This window comes from Meriones unguiculatus, chromosome 11, assembly GCF_030254825.1.
Source record: "Meriones unguiculatus strain TT.TT164.6M chromosome 11, Bangor_MerUng_6.1, whole genome shotgun sequence".
Classification (NCBI taxonomy): domain Eukaryota; kingdom Metazoa; phylum Chordata; class Mammalia; order Rodentia; family Muridae; genus Meriones; species Meriones unguiculatus.
Window position 1 is genome coordinate 23,176,599 of NC_083359.1, and position 15,316 is coordinate 23,191,914.

The window sequence follows — 15,316 nt, forward strand, 5'->3', positions numbered from 1 at the left end:
GCCCTCTTCCTGTGCATCAGCAATGTCATGCTTGTTAATCCATTGCACAACTTGATCATAATGTGATTGGTTTGCCTTTGGATAGATAATTGGCTTCAACTATCTGAAATTTACAGCTTCCTAAAAGAAAAAAAAAGTTAATACAGGATTAATTGGATCCTTTGAGTTGAACAGTGAAGTTCCCATTTCTCCAATTTATTGGTTACAGGACCTGCATAGGAATGAACTGGGAATTCTTGTTAAAATGCAGATTCTGACCCATTAAGCTTAGAATGGGGCTCTAGAGTTCACATTACAATGCCCCCAGATGACTCTGAGGCTACTGATCCTAGGACCACATTCTAACTCAAAGCTCTCTGAGCAGCTTCCCAGTAGGCTATGATTTTAAATGGAACTAAAAAGGTGAGTCACAGAAACACTGATAACTTACCTGTGGCTTTAGTTCTCAAGAAGGTGTGAGTGTATGTGTGTGTGTTTAGAAAGAAAGAGAAAGAGAAAGGGAGAGGAGGGCAAGAAAAAGGAAAGATGGTCACTGGAGTAAACTGGGAAGAACAATTTTAGAAATGAGCCAGCTGACTGCCCACTGACAAGAGAATGGTCATATAAGAGATGGTTTATCTATACAAGGCAATGCCGTCTCCTTTTCAACACAGCCACTTGTGCTCATTGCTGTGACCCAGCAATTTCATACCTGCCTATCTTATTCCACAAGAGAAGTTCATGAAGGCCCACATGAAGATCCAGGCAAGAATGCTCATAGCAGCTTTATGCATAACTTCCTAAAGCAATAATAGGTGACCATGAACAGGAGAACTGGATAAACAGATTAGAGTGCAGCCATATAATGTAAGGCTACTTGGTGGTAAGAAGGAATATACAATTGGTGTACTACACACACCAACACAGATGGCCCACAAAAGCATTACCCTTAGCAAAAGAAGACTTACCCAAAAGAGTTCATGGTTCAGGAGCTAAGTAACAACTGTCTATTTCTGGATAGGAATTTGAGATACATAAGTAGGTGCATTTATGAGAAGTCAGAAAATACCAAAATTGTTGTCTGTAGACTGCATTGCTTATTGAGTGCACCAGAACAAAGGAAGAGAATGCATCCAAGTGCTGAACTCTAGTAAATGACACACACAGGGGTAGAGACCCCCACCACCAATGCCTGCTGCTTTCGTCGAAGGGATGGGGCAATAAGATAGACTGGGATCTGATAAGAACTGTGGATAGCAAAACAGATAATGCATGCACAGTAAAGCCTTAATGGTAGATCTATGTAGCAGCCAAAGTTTCTTTAGGTTTTTGTTGGTTTTGCTTTGTATGCTTACCTCCTTTTCCTATTAAATGGTTAGGTAAAGTGTACTATCTTTATGGGGAAGATACCCCCGTATCCATATGTTCAAGTGCAAGAGAGGTCTGGGCAGGCAAACAGAAATTTAAGCTCTCTTACCCCTGGGAAGGTTGTTTGCTGTGGAGACATGGAGGGTTTCACTTTGTAGCAGCAGGCAGGGGTGGAAAGAGAAGAGGCAAGTTTATAAATGGTGATACTGTCAAAAAACAAATTACACAGGCAGAGAAAGCAATGACCCACAACAGCTAGGACCCAGGCTGGGGTTTATGTAACGATATGTATGCTGAAACACAACCCAAGCGTGGATGTCTCTGCCCTTTATAATTCACACAGAAGCACCAGGCACTGCCTTGACCCTGCCCCTCAGTGCAGCCAGCTGTGTAATGCTGAGTAATACACAATTAATTCTTTTTACATTAAAAGTAATGCTCAGGCTTGGGATGTAACCAAGTTGGCAGATTGCTTTGCCTTAGTGTGTACTCTGGTCCTCAGCACTACACCAATGAGAAGTAATGGTATATGCCTATAATCTCAGCACTAGGGAGGTGGAGGTAAGAGCACCAGGAGGCCAAAGTCATCCTCAGTTATACAAAGTCCATGGCCAACCTGAGCTGCATGAGACACAGTCTTAAAGAAAAAAAAAAAAATACTACACTGCTGTGTGCTAAGGCGGACTAATGGAAAATCTTAGTTTCTTTCTCACACCTAGTATCTTCCATAGAGTGGAAATTTAGACACTGAGATAGGTGTGATAATGATTGGAAAATGTTGCTTGTAACACAGAGCTGCAGGCTACTTATGTGCCCTTCTCTGGGGTGATTCCCACAGACCTACCGCTACTTCTCCCACGTCCCCCAGACCTCTTGCGATGGGCTGATTCCACTAGGATAAACCGAACCAGGATGGTCCAATCAGATTCCTTCTCCCACAAGTCCAGACCTTGCTAATGGTATCTGTGGGAGATAGATAAGCTTGGAGATTGTGGAGATGCTCACTTCCACCACAGCAAGTGAGAACCAATGAAAAGCTGATCTGTCGAGAGAGAACGTGGTAACAACGGAATCAATAGGGCTTGCAATGTTGCTTGGTGGCAGAACACTTACCTAGCGTGCACAAGGCCCTGGGTTCAATCTCAAATGCTTCCAGGATAAGAGTCAATAAGACCCCATGGGGACTGCAAGAAGATGGTGATTTCCAGATATACCGTACACTTCTGGCACCTTCCCTATCACACTGATAGGTCCCTCCCCATGGGTTTCAGGACACAAACTTGACATTGACTGCAAATTTTCTCACTTTCTTCAGCAAGCAGAAGAATTTCTCCAATCAAAAGAAGCACAACTAAGACAATTATCACAGAAGAATTTTGAGAGTCCAGTTCCAGAGGTCAGGGGACATGCTGTTTGAGACTGAGATCTCCAAAAACTTCACACTGACTAGACTCTAGGCTCTTGGCAGTGCCAGCTTCCTTCCTGGGAGGAATGCATGTCCTCTTTTTTGGTGTCCCTTATGCTCCAGCACTCCCAGCTGAGGGCCAGAGATGGAAATACTAAATACTGTAGAAAAAATTAAAGTCTGTCTTATGCAGCAAGAGAGCCTTTGACCATCATTTACAAGCAAGTGTTAACCCCAACCTCTTTCAACCTAGAAATAACCATGATGGCATATACTCTGGCTCATTTGAAAGCAGTATCAAAGTTCTTTCTCATTCTTCTACATCACATGAACAACAAATATCCATGTGTTCAAACAGGCAGAAGCCTCGGGTCTGGTGATGTGGATATTATTTTAGCTTAAGAGAAGCAGGTTTGCTCCTGAATGTATCATTTTGAACACTAACACATAAACACCCAACTGTACCAGATGACATTACAGCTCCTGATAGGGACCCCAGTTCTCCAAGCTTTCTAATTTAGTACTGTTTTGGTTTGACTGAGAATGGTCCCCATAGGCTCATGTATTTGATAGCCTCCTCTCCAGCTGGAAAAAAATTAGGAGATGTGATCTCAATGGAAGAAGAGTTGTTACGGATGAGCTTTGAGCTTTCAAAAGCTCGCCCCATTCCCAGTTAGCTTTCTCTCTGCCTCATGCTTGTCTATCAGGATATAAGCTCTCAGCCACTGCTCCAATGCCATGCCTACCTGGCTGCCACCATGCTCCCTGCCGTGATGATCATAGCTTCCCCATCTGAAACTGAGGTAGGTCTGTGATTACATCTTAGTGGGAATCACCACAGATTAAATGCTTTCTTCTCCAAGTTGGCTTCATCATGGTATCTTAGGACAGCAATAGAAAAGTAACTAAGACAGGCCCCCAAGGAATGCTACTGTCAACAAAGCTGTCTCTTCGAGAAGGAGATAATGTCACACAGAAAGTAGGTAGAAGCAGGCCTTGCTGGATGCAGGCAGAGCACCCCATGAATGATCGAGTTCTGCCGGAACTCTCCAACACTCCACTGATCCTCATAAAACCCCTTGGTGTCTATGTGCCTCATCATTTTTCAGCAAGGCTCCAAGGCAATTTATTATTAGAAAATACTTAATGGTTATTTGGAAGCAGAGGTTCTTTTCATTTCCCATTTTTCCCAACCTTATTTCACCTGACAGGTACAACATTAAACGTGTCATACATGCACATTACTTTCCAATAGGATGCACAATGACCAGAACCTAGCAAAAAAATAACAAAACAGATTATTCTAAATCAAATAAAAAAGGATTAGCAAGGTTTTAAAAATTCAAATTGCAAGCCGGGCACGGTGGTGCACACCTTGTAATCCCAGCACTCAGGGAGGCAGAGGCAGGTGGATCTTTGTGAACTAGAGGCCAGATGGTCTGCAAAGCAAGTCCCGGATGGCCAAGGCTACACAGGGAGACCCTGTCTCAAAACAAATTAAAAAAATATTTTTAAAAATTCAAATTGCAAACTCAAGACAAAGATTAGTCAATGCATATAACTCTTGACATATGGGCAAATCAATGTGAAATATCTGTGAGACCAAGACTGGCCCAAAAGAAGCTCCCTTCATGGTGTGGGGTGAGGTACGACTTTCTTAAATGCATAGCATCTGAAAGCAGTGGGAGGTTATAGATTGTTCAACATACTGTGGCGGAATACCTGGTGAGACACTGAGATGTCAATAAAAATGTAGAGCCACTTTGATATCAAAATAAACTCTAGGAATTGAGACAATAAAACAAAAAAAAATTAAGTGTAAAGTATGTATCAATAAATACATATATAATTAAAAGTGGGGCACACTGTTCTCTAGACTTAGGGTCCTGAACTGAATTAAGAAAATGCCAGCTGGGTACATGCTTTCATTGCTCTCTACTCTGACTTTGGGTGGATGGTCAAGTTCCTTTTGCTCTGACTGCTCTGCCATAACAGACTGTACCTTGAACTGGTAGCTAAAAAAAACAAAAACAAAAAAACCCTCAAGGAAGAAAACAGAGGACTATGACTACACAGAAACTTCAAGACCATAAAGCCATAAAGAGACATATTTGGTAGAGAAATAGACCAAAATACAAAGGCAAGTTCTTCGTTTCATGAAGTATTAGGACAAGTAAGTTTTGTGAGACAAGTTTCCTCCCATTCCTCTAAGACACTTAGAAAGAAAATAAATGCAAATGGCTTTAAAAACAGGCTCAGACAGACTCTCAGAAGTAAAGAGATGTGATTCCAAACCATACTAAATACGCTTAAAGGTTTGGAAAGAGTGTTGGTAGGAAACAGGCTTTCCCATTCAATTACTGATGGAAATATCAGCACGACCTATTAAAAGGATGGCTTCGCTGTATCTTTAACAGTTTAAATGTCTCACCTCCTTCGCAGTTATGCTTCAAACAATCTGTCTTCATAGATGTGCTCATATACAGGCATAGATAGGAAATTCCAAGGCTGTGGGATTCTTTTTTTTTTTTCTTTAGATTTATTTATTTATTATTTATACAGCATTCTACCTGCATGTGTGCCTGCCTACTAGGTGAGGGCACAAGATCTCACTATAGATGCTTGTGAGCCACCATGTGGTTGCTGGGAATTGAACCTTTGGAAGAAGAGCCAGTATTCTTAACCTCTGAAGCGTCTCTCCTGCCCCAGCTGTGGGATTCTTAAGAGTAAAATCTAGCAAGTTGAACATATGCCAATGAAGAATGAGGAAACACAGCATCAGCATGTAATACCAGACTAAGCTTAACGTACCTGGGCTGATATAAACCGGCTGTTGTGATGCAATGTTACATAACAAAAGCAGTACCAGGGTAGTATAGATATTGTATGTGCATACCTCCACCCCAAAGAATAGACTATCAATAATAACCATGGTAAATATCAGTCATATCCAATGTGGCTAAAATACATCTCTTTTATTAGCCTGTGGTGGTATTGCCAATGGAAAGCAAAGTGAGGACTCCATCCCAAATGTGGTAGATGTCAAAGTTCACACCATAAACCCTGACAGTTGATACCATCAAATGATGTCAAGATGACAAAAGTAGACAGACAACACATGCAAGACATTCTTACTTCCTGTGTTTCAAACAACCAAGTATAAAGAGAGATATATCTCCAATGAAACAATAGAATTTTACAACAGGAAGCCACGTTGGTCTTTAATTCCTTGAATGTAAAAAGCTGCTATGGCAGAAATAATGCTTAGCTGCATTTTCATCCAGAGATAATTTACATAGAGTGTGTCAACATTTAGAACCTTTCTCTTCTGATCCATACAAAATTTACTGCCTAGAATTATCAGCATCTGACTATATGTGAAACCCACTATTATCCTTATAGCTTGAATTAAATTTCTATAGACTTAAAACTTGAATGAGTCCCCAGTTTTTTTTTAAAGCACTGTGGGTTAAATAAACAAGAAGCCAGCTGTGAACATTCCACTACTCATTGTGAAACTACTCAGAAGAATTGGGATTCCTAGGTGAACACTGGAAACTTGCAGAAAGACCTACAAATACTGCATCCTCCTTTTGTGTGAAGCCACTGGTTGACAAAGGGAGTAATGAGAATTTCTCTGACCTCGGGAATTTAACTTTCTTTAAGAAGAAACTGCAATAGCTAGGGCAGGCTAATATAAAAGTCAGGCCCATACCTCATGAGGCTTTCAAGGGGAACCAACTGCCCATGTAGAACAAGACAAATCAGACATGCCAAATTCATTATCTACAGAACAGAAGTTCAGAATAAAGTCACTGGAAGCCTATTTTACTACTAAGCCTGATAAATGGGAGTTCCCTAAAGAGAGAACTCTTTGATTCTTGCTATTGAACTTTCTGATATTTTCTGAATTTTCTGATATTCTTCTTCCAAAAAGTTCTTCCTTTGAATGTATCCTTTAAGCTGCTCAAATTTAATTTCTATTGTTCTAGCAACAAATTATATATATATATGCATATATATAGCATACATACACACACACACACACACACACACACACACACACACACACATATATATATATATATCAGCTTTTATCTACCTAATGTCCCTTACCCACTTTTCAGATAGAATGATGACTTTGTTTGACAGAACGATAGTGATATTACTCAGTTTTTCATTCTCTTTTGCAATGGAAGATACAGCCCAGTCACAGCCAATTGAATCAGTGTAAGTCACCAGTATAACATCCACAGAATAACCTGAATAATGTCTAGACAGGCCAGCAAGGTGGCTCAGTGAGTAAGAATACTTATCACCAAGCTCGATGACCCAAGTTTGGCTCCCAAGGTACACGTGTCAGAAAGAGAAAACTGTTGGAGCATTACAGTACTTGTGAGGTATAAGCAGGAGGATCAGGAGTTCAAGGTGATCCTCAGCTACATAGTGAGTTTCAGGTCAGCCTGAACTACATAAGATGGCTGAAAAATAAAAACAAGCAGGAGGTAGATAAATGTCTCAGTGGTTAAAAGCACTGGCTGATCTTCTAGAGGGGTTGGGTTGATTCCCAGCACCTACATGGATGCCCCAAACCCACCACGACTCCAGTTCCAGGGGATCCAGCAACTCTTTATGGCCTCCGTAGGCACTGCATTTACACGGAATACATACACATAGGTAAAATGCCCATATAGATAAATAAATCTTTAAGAAAAATAAATTTTAAGAACTAACCAGAAAAATCGAACAAGAAAAAAAGTGAACACATATATACATGAGTAGTTAAAGTGTGCAAGCATGGGAACCTCAGTTCAGATTCCAGCACCCCATAAAGACTGGGCACAGCAATGTACACTTATAACCCCAGCGCTGTGTGGGGCAGAAACAGATGGATCTCTGTGCATCAGTGGCCAGACAGTTTAACCAAAACAGCAAGCTCCAGGTTTGGTGAAAGACCTTACCTCAATAATAATAATAATTATAGTAATACTAGGGGATTGGAGAGATGGCTCGGAGGTTAAGAGCATGGTCTGCTCTTCCAGAGGTCCTGAGTTCAATTCCCAGCAACCACATGGTGGCTCACAACCATGTATGATGAGATCTGGTGCCCTCTTCTGGCATGCAGGTGTACAGGCAGGCAGAACACCATATCATAATAAATAAATATTTTTAGAAAATAATAATGATGTGGTGACTGACAGTGACAAGGTATTGATCTCTGGCTCTGCGCATGCACAGACACATACATACATGTGTACACACACATGCATATCACACCACATATACACATATACACACACCACCAAGAATTCCCAGAAGGACATAACAAGCTTCATAATGTGACATGTGAAACATGTAAAGAAAGCATCACACAGTTTCTTTTGAATTGCTCTGAAAAGGCATTCTAAGCTTTATTTCTGTTCCTGTGGTAAAATTCCTTGACAGAAACAACTTATGGGGGAAGGTAGTTTTCTTCAGCTCACAGTTCTACATACAGGAAGTCAAGGTAGACACTGCAAAGAGCTCATCATATCACATCCAGCCAAGAACAGAGAGTGCATTTTACATCCTCAGCTGCTGGCTTGTTTGCTCAGCTCAATTTCTCTACTCTTTTTTTTTTTTTTAGGAAAACTGTTTATTCACCAGGAAAAGAATCAAGACAGATCTCTATCTTCCACCTTGCCATCATTTCTTTCTTCATGATTTTTTTTTCAATGCAGTTTATTCAGGAACCTTGAACAATCTTCTGACCCTGGGGAAAGCCAGCCCACAGCTTAAATAGCCTCTGGGTAGCCAACCCCAGCGTGCCACGTGGGCAATGCAGACAGGGCACATACATGGAAGCAAGCCAGATCCTCAGCCTTAGCCAAATGTGGAGTTGTTCGTGACAGAGAGCACTCACCATCGGGAAGGTGGAAGGTGGAAACCAGCTCCATCTTTAAGGCGCAGCATTCCGCAGCTCTCTACAGTTCCCCCTTTTTGTTTTAGACGCATCAGGCAAGAGTAGAGGTCTGATCTCTGATATTAGAAATAAATTGGGACTTTGTACTGATGTTCATTTAGGTGTCATCCACCCAAAGAGCATCAGACCCATCCGATACCTTTTTCTCAGAGGCAGGATCTGGGGCATCAACCCGCATGCAATCAGACATGCTCTTCTCTGGGTTGAAAGCGGCTGACCCTGAGTGCAGTGCTTAGCCTCACATCCTGAGCGTAACATTTTAGCTTTTTACGGTAGCCAACCATGCTTGGGAAGACTGTCCTGCTTCAATGGCTGTAAAGGCCTGAATGGTCATGGCTGCATTACGCTGTTGTCGCTGGGTGCCTGTGCCCGTTGATGCCCCTCACGCTATGACTCTCTTCAGACAGAAAAGGGATCTTGGAATTACAGCCGCCATTGTTACTGCCATCTCATTGGCGGATATTGGAGCTACCACCGCAGCATTAGCCAGGAGTCATACTATGCAGACTGCTCAGACCCCAAATAATCTTTTAGCCAATGTAGCTCATGCCTTAGATGTACAAAAAGAAATTAATGCTCAACTAAAAGGAGGCTTGATGGTGTTCAATCAGAGGATTGACCTCGTGCAGGAGCAAATTGATACCCTATGGCAAATTGCTCAACTTGGCTGTCAATGAAAGTATGCTGGACTTTGAGTCACTAGCATACAACATGAGAATTTTCCCTGTGCTGTAAACCTGTCTAAACAATTGTCTAGCTATATTTTAGGTAATTGGACTGGAGAATTCGATACTACGATGGAGCAGCTGAGAGTGGCCATTGTCACGGTAAATTCTACCAGAGTGGACGCAGGACTAGCCACAGGATTATCATCATGGATTGCTGCAGCCATGAATCATCTGAAGGAATGGGCGGGCATGGGAGCATTAGCAGGCCTTCTGGTGTTGGTCTCCTTGGTTTGCCTGTGGTATATATGCAATTTCTCTGCTCTCTAAACAGTTCAGGGTCCCTGACTAGAGAAGGGTGCTACCCGATGGAGAAGATTCCTCACTGAAACTCTCTTCCCAGGTGGCTCAAGGTTGTGTCAACTTGACAAAGTCAACCATCAGACCGGACTATTTTTAAGATTCCAGCCAAGAAGGAGTGATCGAAATATAATCACAAGGAACCAATTTAGATCCAAACACAGAAAGACTCTCTTTTCAAATGTGTGTATGAGCCAGATGTGGTAGCACATGCCTTTAGTCTGAGCACCTTGGAGGCAGAGACAGGAGGATCTCTGTGAGTATGAGGCCAGCCTGGTCTACAAAGGGAGTTCCTGGGAATCCAGGACTATATGGAAAGATCTTGTATAAACAAACAAACAAACAAAAAAGTGTGTATGGGGTAAGGGGACTCTACGTGCACAATGGATTGGATCTTGAAACAGTCAGGATGAAGTAATGGTGAACGGGCATAAAGTCCTTAGCTCAGTTAATAGTATTTCAAGGCAAAATAATTTCTCGGCTCTGACAAATGTACTATAGCCACGAATGACATTTGCATTAGAGGAGACAGGGTAAGAAACATGCTGGAACATTTTGTACTACCTCTAGAACTGCTCCATAAATTTAAAACTGTTTCAAAATGAAAACAAGATGAGCTGAAGCCATGCTTTTTTGAGAATGTTAGTGGTAAGAGGACAAATGTCAAAATTACCACTGGAGTGCTTAAATGGAGATACATATATACATATGTGTGTATGTGTGTGCGCATGTGCGTTTGCATACATGGGTGGATGAAGACAGAAAGAAAGAGAGGGTGAGGAAGGGACACAGTGCAAGTGCAATAGGGTCAGGTCCTAACAACAGATGAATCCAGGTAAGATACACTAAATAGAAGATGAGAACCAAAACATAGGTCACATTTTGCAGGCTTGGGGTACAGGCCTGGACCAGACTGTCCTCACCCCAGAAACTCGCCACAAGTTTTGGGCTTCCCAGGCCAGGCACACTTTTAGCTAATTGCCTATAAACTCACAGGTTCCCACTGTCATTTCTGATAACTTCCCAAATACAGCTACTAGACCCTCAGGCCCCTCTCTATGCCATTGATGGACAACCGAGGTGGCATCCCTTTAAAGTGTATCTTCATTGTATCAGTTCTGTTCCTTTATAGCACCCTGACACGAGAAGATCCTCTTCATGTCTTCATGGCCAGGTTTAGATCATGAAAAGCACTGTTTTTCAGACCTGATAATAGCACAATCACATTATATAGATCATCTGAGGGTGAACAGATGTTAAGAGTATGGTCTAGACAATGATCAAGACACTTTTATTAACTCTGATGAGCAAACAACTTTTAAAATGTTGTTCTTGGTATTCCTTGTTTTTTTTTTTTTCTTCTCTCAAATGATCTTTGTATACTGTGCTCTCTCTCTCTTTGAATACATATATGACTCTGAGAAAATGGAATTGATTAAACACTGTCTATATACCAGCTGCTAAGCTATGCACACCCCCTGACCAGCGATTTCCACCCACCTTCCAGTCACCACACCCCATGCGATGGATGAGGAGACTGAGCCCAAGGAACCGACTACTGTGAAGTCGTCAGTTGCCTTGTAGCGAAGCAGCCAGGGGTACAGCACTGTTTCCCTGTGTCACTAGCTTCTAACTGTTGTGTATGCATATGCTGGTGAGAGAAAATGTGGACAAAGTCCAGGAAACTAAAAAGGAAGCCCATATAGCTGCTTAAAAAAAAAAAAGGCTGTAAGAGAAGGGTTGGGGAAGACAATGGAGAAAAGTGGAAGAAGGTAAGAAGGTACTGATGAGGGTGAAAGAGCATAACAGGGAAGGAGATGAGAGGAGAGCAGGAGAGATTCAACCAAAATGATGTAATATGTATCAAAACCCCATAAGGAAACCTCTTATTTGGCAGTCTAATTTTAAGCCAAAAAAGAAGAAAAAAAAAAAAAAGAAGATGGTGGTGGAGCTGGGATATTCCCTCCCTTCAAATACATATCCTATTATTTTCCCAGTCCAGTGTCCCTGTCCTTTATTGTGTGTGAAGGGAAAGGTACCATCTGAGACACAGATTCATGTATCAAGGAGAGCTGCCAAATATTTCCCCCAGATGACCTCCACAGACACTATAAGAGGCAGTGATAAGCCACAGAGGCCTTAGAACTGTCTCTAAACCATCAGACAGTATGTTAAGTGGGGAGGCAGGTTGCTTTGTGGAAAAAAATCTGCCAGGTCACCTTAAAAGAATTCCCCAGGAAATCCAGTAGGTCTAGCATCCCCATAAAACCTGCTCATGCAAATTAACTTTCATCAATATAAGATTTCTTAGCTTCCCTACAGGACGTCTTGGGAACATCAACAGCCCAAGGTGACTTAGGGCTACACATTGACTTGTGGTTTAAAACTTTGAGAAGGAAAAGACTAAGTCAGCCCAACAGAACCAAAAGAGCTCAGTTCCACAGAGAATCTCCCAGCTCTTGGTGGAGCAGGGGATGATGGATTGGGCCCTCCCAGGCTACCCATGATTAAAGCCAGAATGTCAATCAGACAGTGAATCGAGAGTGTGAAGCAAGAAGTTGGATGTTGCTGTCAGTTTGCCAGAGGGTACCACAGGGTGTCAGACTGTTTTAGAGAGTGAAGAATGACAAGAGAATGCTGGAGAGATGGCCAATGAGCCTTTTAAGCAGGTCCGAGGATACCCAGGAGGAAGTATGAGACACTTGATAACATAGTAATGATGAATGTGGAGAAAGTAATTTCCTTACTTACAGAGGACAAGTATGGCTGTCTACATGAGGCCTGATCTCAACCCCCAGATTCCCTTTAGTCAAAACTTGGGGACAGTGCAGGGGATGAGGAAGTGTGGCTGTAGAAGACAAGGGACCTCTGGAGTACCTTCTCACAAGCTGAATAGAAACAGAGGGGTTGGGATCTCTGACCTGTGAGCCCCACACATCCGTGGAAAGGGTGTGAGAAAGTCACTGTCAGAGTTCCTGAGAGTAACCAGGCAGTTCCCTGATGGAGTCTCTTACAATTTATTGTGGAAGACAACCCTGTAAGTCCCCAGAATTTAAGGAACCTGAAAACCCCAGAGGGAAAGCAGGTCTAATATTTCTACACTAAGGTTCTGGGGGCTCTATGAAAGTGCTCTGGGGTATGTAGATATGAATGAGATAGCTCCCATAGTCTCATGCCTTGGAATATTTGGCCCCAGCTGGTGGTGCTCTTTGGGTAAGTTTAGGCGGTGTGGCCTTGCAGGAGGAAGTATGTCTATGCTGGCAGTCTGCTTTCTCTACTTCATTCATATGGTTTAAGATATGAGCTCTCAGCTTGCTGCTCCAGTTGCCTTTGCTGCTGCCCCCACCATGGTGAGCTCTAGTCCTCTGGAACCATAAGCACCAATGAACATTTCCATAAGTTGTCTTAATTATGCTGTTTTTATCACAGCAATAGGGACTAAGTAATACGGAGCACAATAGCCTTGGTTTCGGGGGAGAAAGATAAACATCAGGCAGGCTCCCAGCAAAGGGGCTTTGCTTCCAGGGGTTTCGAGCAACAACCGACATTTACAGGGGAGTTCCACTACGCCAGACCTATATATTGTATTGCAAGTGTGTTTTCTCACTTGTTTCTCAAAAGTGATTGAGGTGATGCTACCAAAACTCCTCCGGTAAAGCCAAGAAAGCTGAAGCCCAGAGAAGTCAAATAACTGACCTAGGGTCATGCAACTGGCCATTGGTAAATAAGACTTAAACAAAGATTTCTGTCACTGTGTTATTTTTGGGGTCCTCATTTTTATTTACTAGTGGTTTTATTTTTCTATATGTATAGTTGATTGAACCTGTTCATCTGTCTTTTTTGCCAGCAGCTTGGGTATCTCCATCCTTTGTGTTCCTGGGCTTTGTGCTTTGAAAAACAGCCTTGTTAAGTCCCTTGCTAAGGATCTCCAGAAGGGCTATCCTGGCCAAGGAACCATGGATCCCCAGTCTCTCAGAGACCACAGCTTGTTGCTGGGAACATCCTGACAGAGCTGGTCATGCCTAGCCTTGTCACACAGGACTAGACAGTTGAACTTGTCCTGAACTTAGCCTTCGGGCCACTTCTTTGAGACCTTGCTCCCAGCCTTGTTTGCTGGGTCTTTGCCTTTCTTGACCAACTTTATGGCATCTTTCTCCTCGTTGTCATGCTTGGGTGGTGTGGCCAAGCTCAGAGAGCGGTGACAACCACTGCAGCCTCACTAAAGATGTCAGACAAAAGGCACGGTCTTCTTAAGGTTCCCTCTGATGATAAGACTGAGGAGATGACTCAGTTGGTAAAGTGTTTGCTGTATAAACATGAGGGCATGAGTTAGATCCCCAGCACCCATTTCAAAAGTATTAACAGGCTGGGCATGTTGGTATGCGCTTGTAATCCCACAGATGAAGAAGTAGAAGCAGCAAGAAGATCCCTATGACATGTTGGCCAGCCTAGCCTAATAGGCAAGCCCAGGTCCCACTGAGAGATCCTGCCTCAGACATACAAACAAAACAAAACAAAATGAACAAACAAGGTAAACAGCTCCTAGCATGCTCACACATGTATGTGTATCTACTTACACATTTGCAACTACACACACAATAAACAAAATGATTGCCAGTGATAAAAGGGTTTTGTCCCAGCACATAGAAGACAGTTTATAGTGTTTTTTTTCTAAGGTGTCCCAGGTATAGACAAAAACCTTAGAATTGAGAGCCAAAGTCTTATCGAAATCTCTGACAGCAGCTCCTAAGTTGTGAGGGCCACATCTGCTGGGCAGTTCACTCTGCCATCTGTTAAAATGAAGAGAATATTAAATATTGACCCCTTACAGCTCAGGAAGGCTTTGTGAGGCTTAAGGATCTGGTGTCTAAAAAAAATTACCTTCTATCATTACATCAGGAGCCCTCCTACAGATCTCAGGCATCCAGGGCTAAGGAAGAAACAGGGGCCAATCGGGGAGTTTCATCCAAACTCTGCGCTGTGAGGATGGGGATCTAAGAGAGAAAAAGTGGGGCTCAGTCAGGCAAGAAAGCTGGCAACTGCTCGCAAAGATGATGGAGAAATGCTGACCAAACACAGGAGATAAATGACCGCTCTTTTTTTATATGGAAAATGGAAACAGTTTTTCTCCTGAAGCAGCGTGTTTGCTTTGATGAGACCAGGAAAGCCAGCCGATTTTTTTTTGTTTGTTTGTTTTTGTTGTTGTTTTTTCCTACCTTGCCTGTAAGAAAACTTGGTTAAATTTTATGTTCGATTTGAGCCTGTCTCCTCAGATTTGATTTGATTTCTTACAATAACACCGTCACCCACTCAGAGTGAGACAGCTGGGCCCTGCTGTGATGTGGCTTCACATGCTTTTCGGGAACAGAATTTAACTCGTTGATTGTGATGCAAAGATGATGGAGGAGAGAATGTAACCTTAGAAAAACGCATGCTAGAGAAGTAGGGATCTTTCTGTACCAGGATTTTCTCAGACACAATTCAACCCCAGAAAACAAAGCCTGGGGAGAAAACAAATAGCCTCATTTTTGTTCCTTTATATAGAGGTGAGCATAAGCCATACGTGCCCAGCCCCAC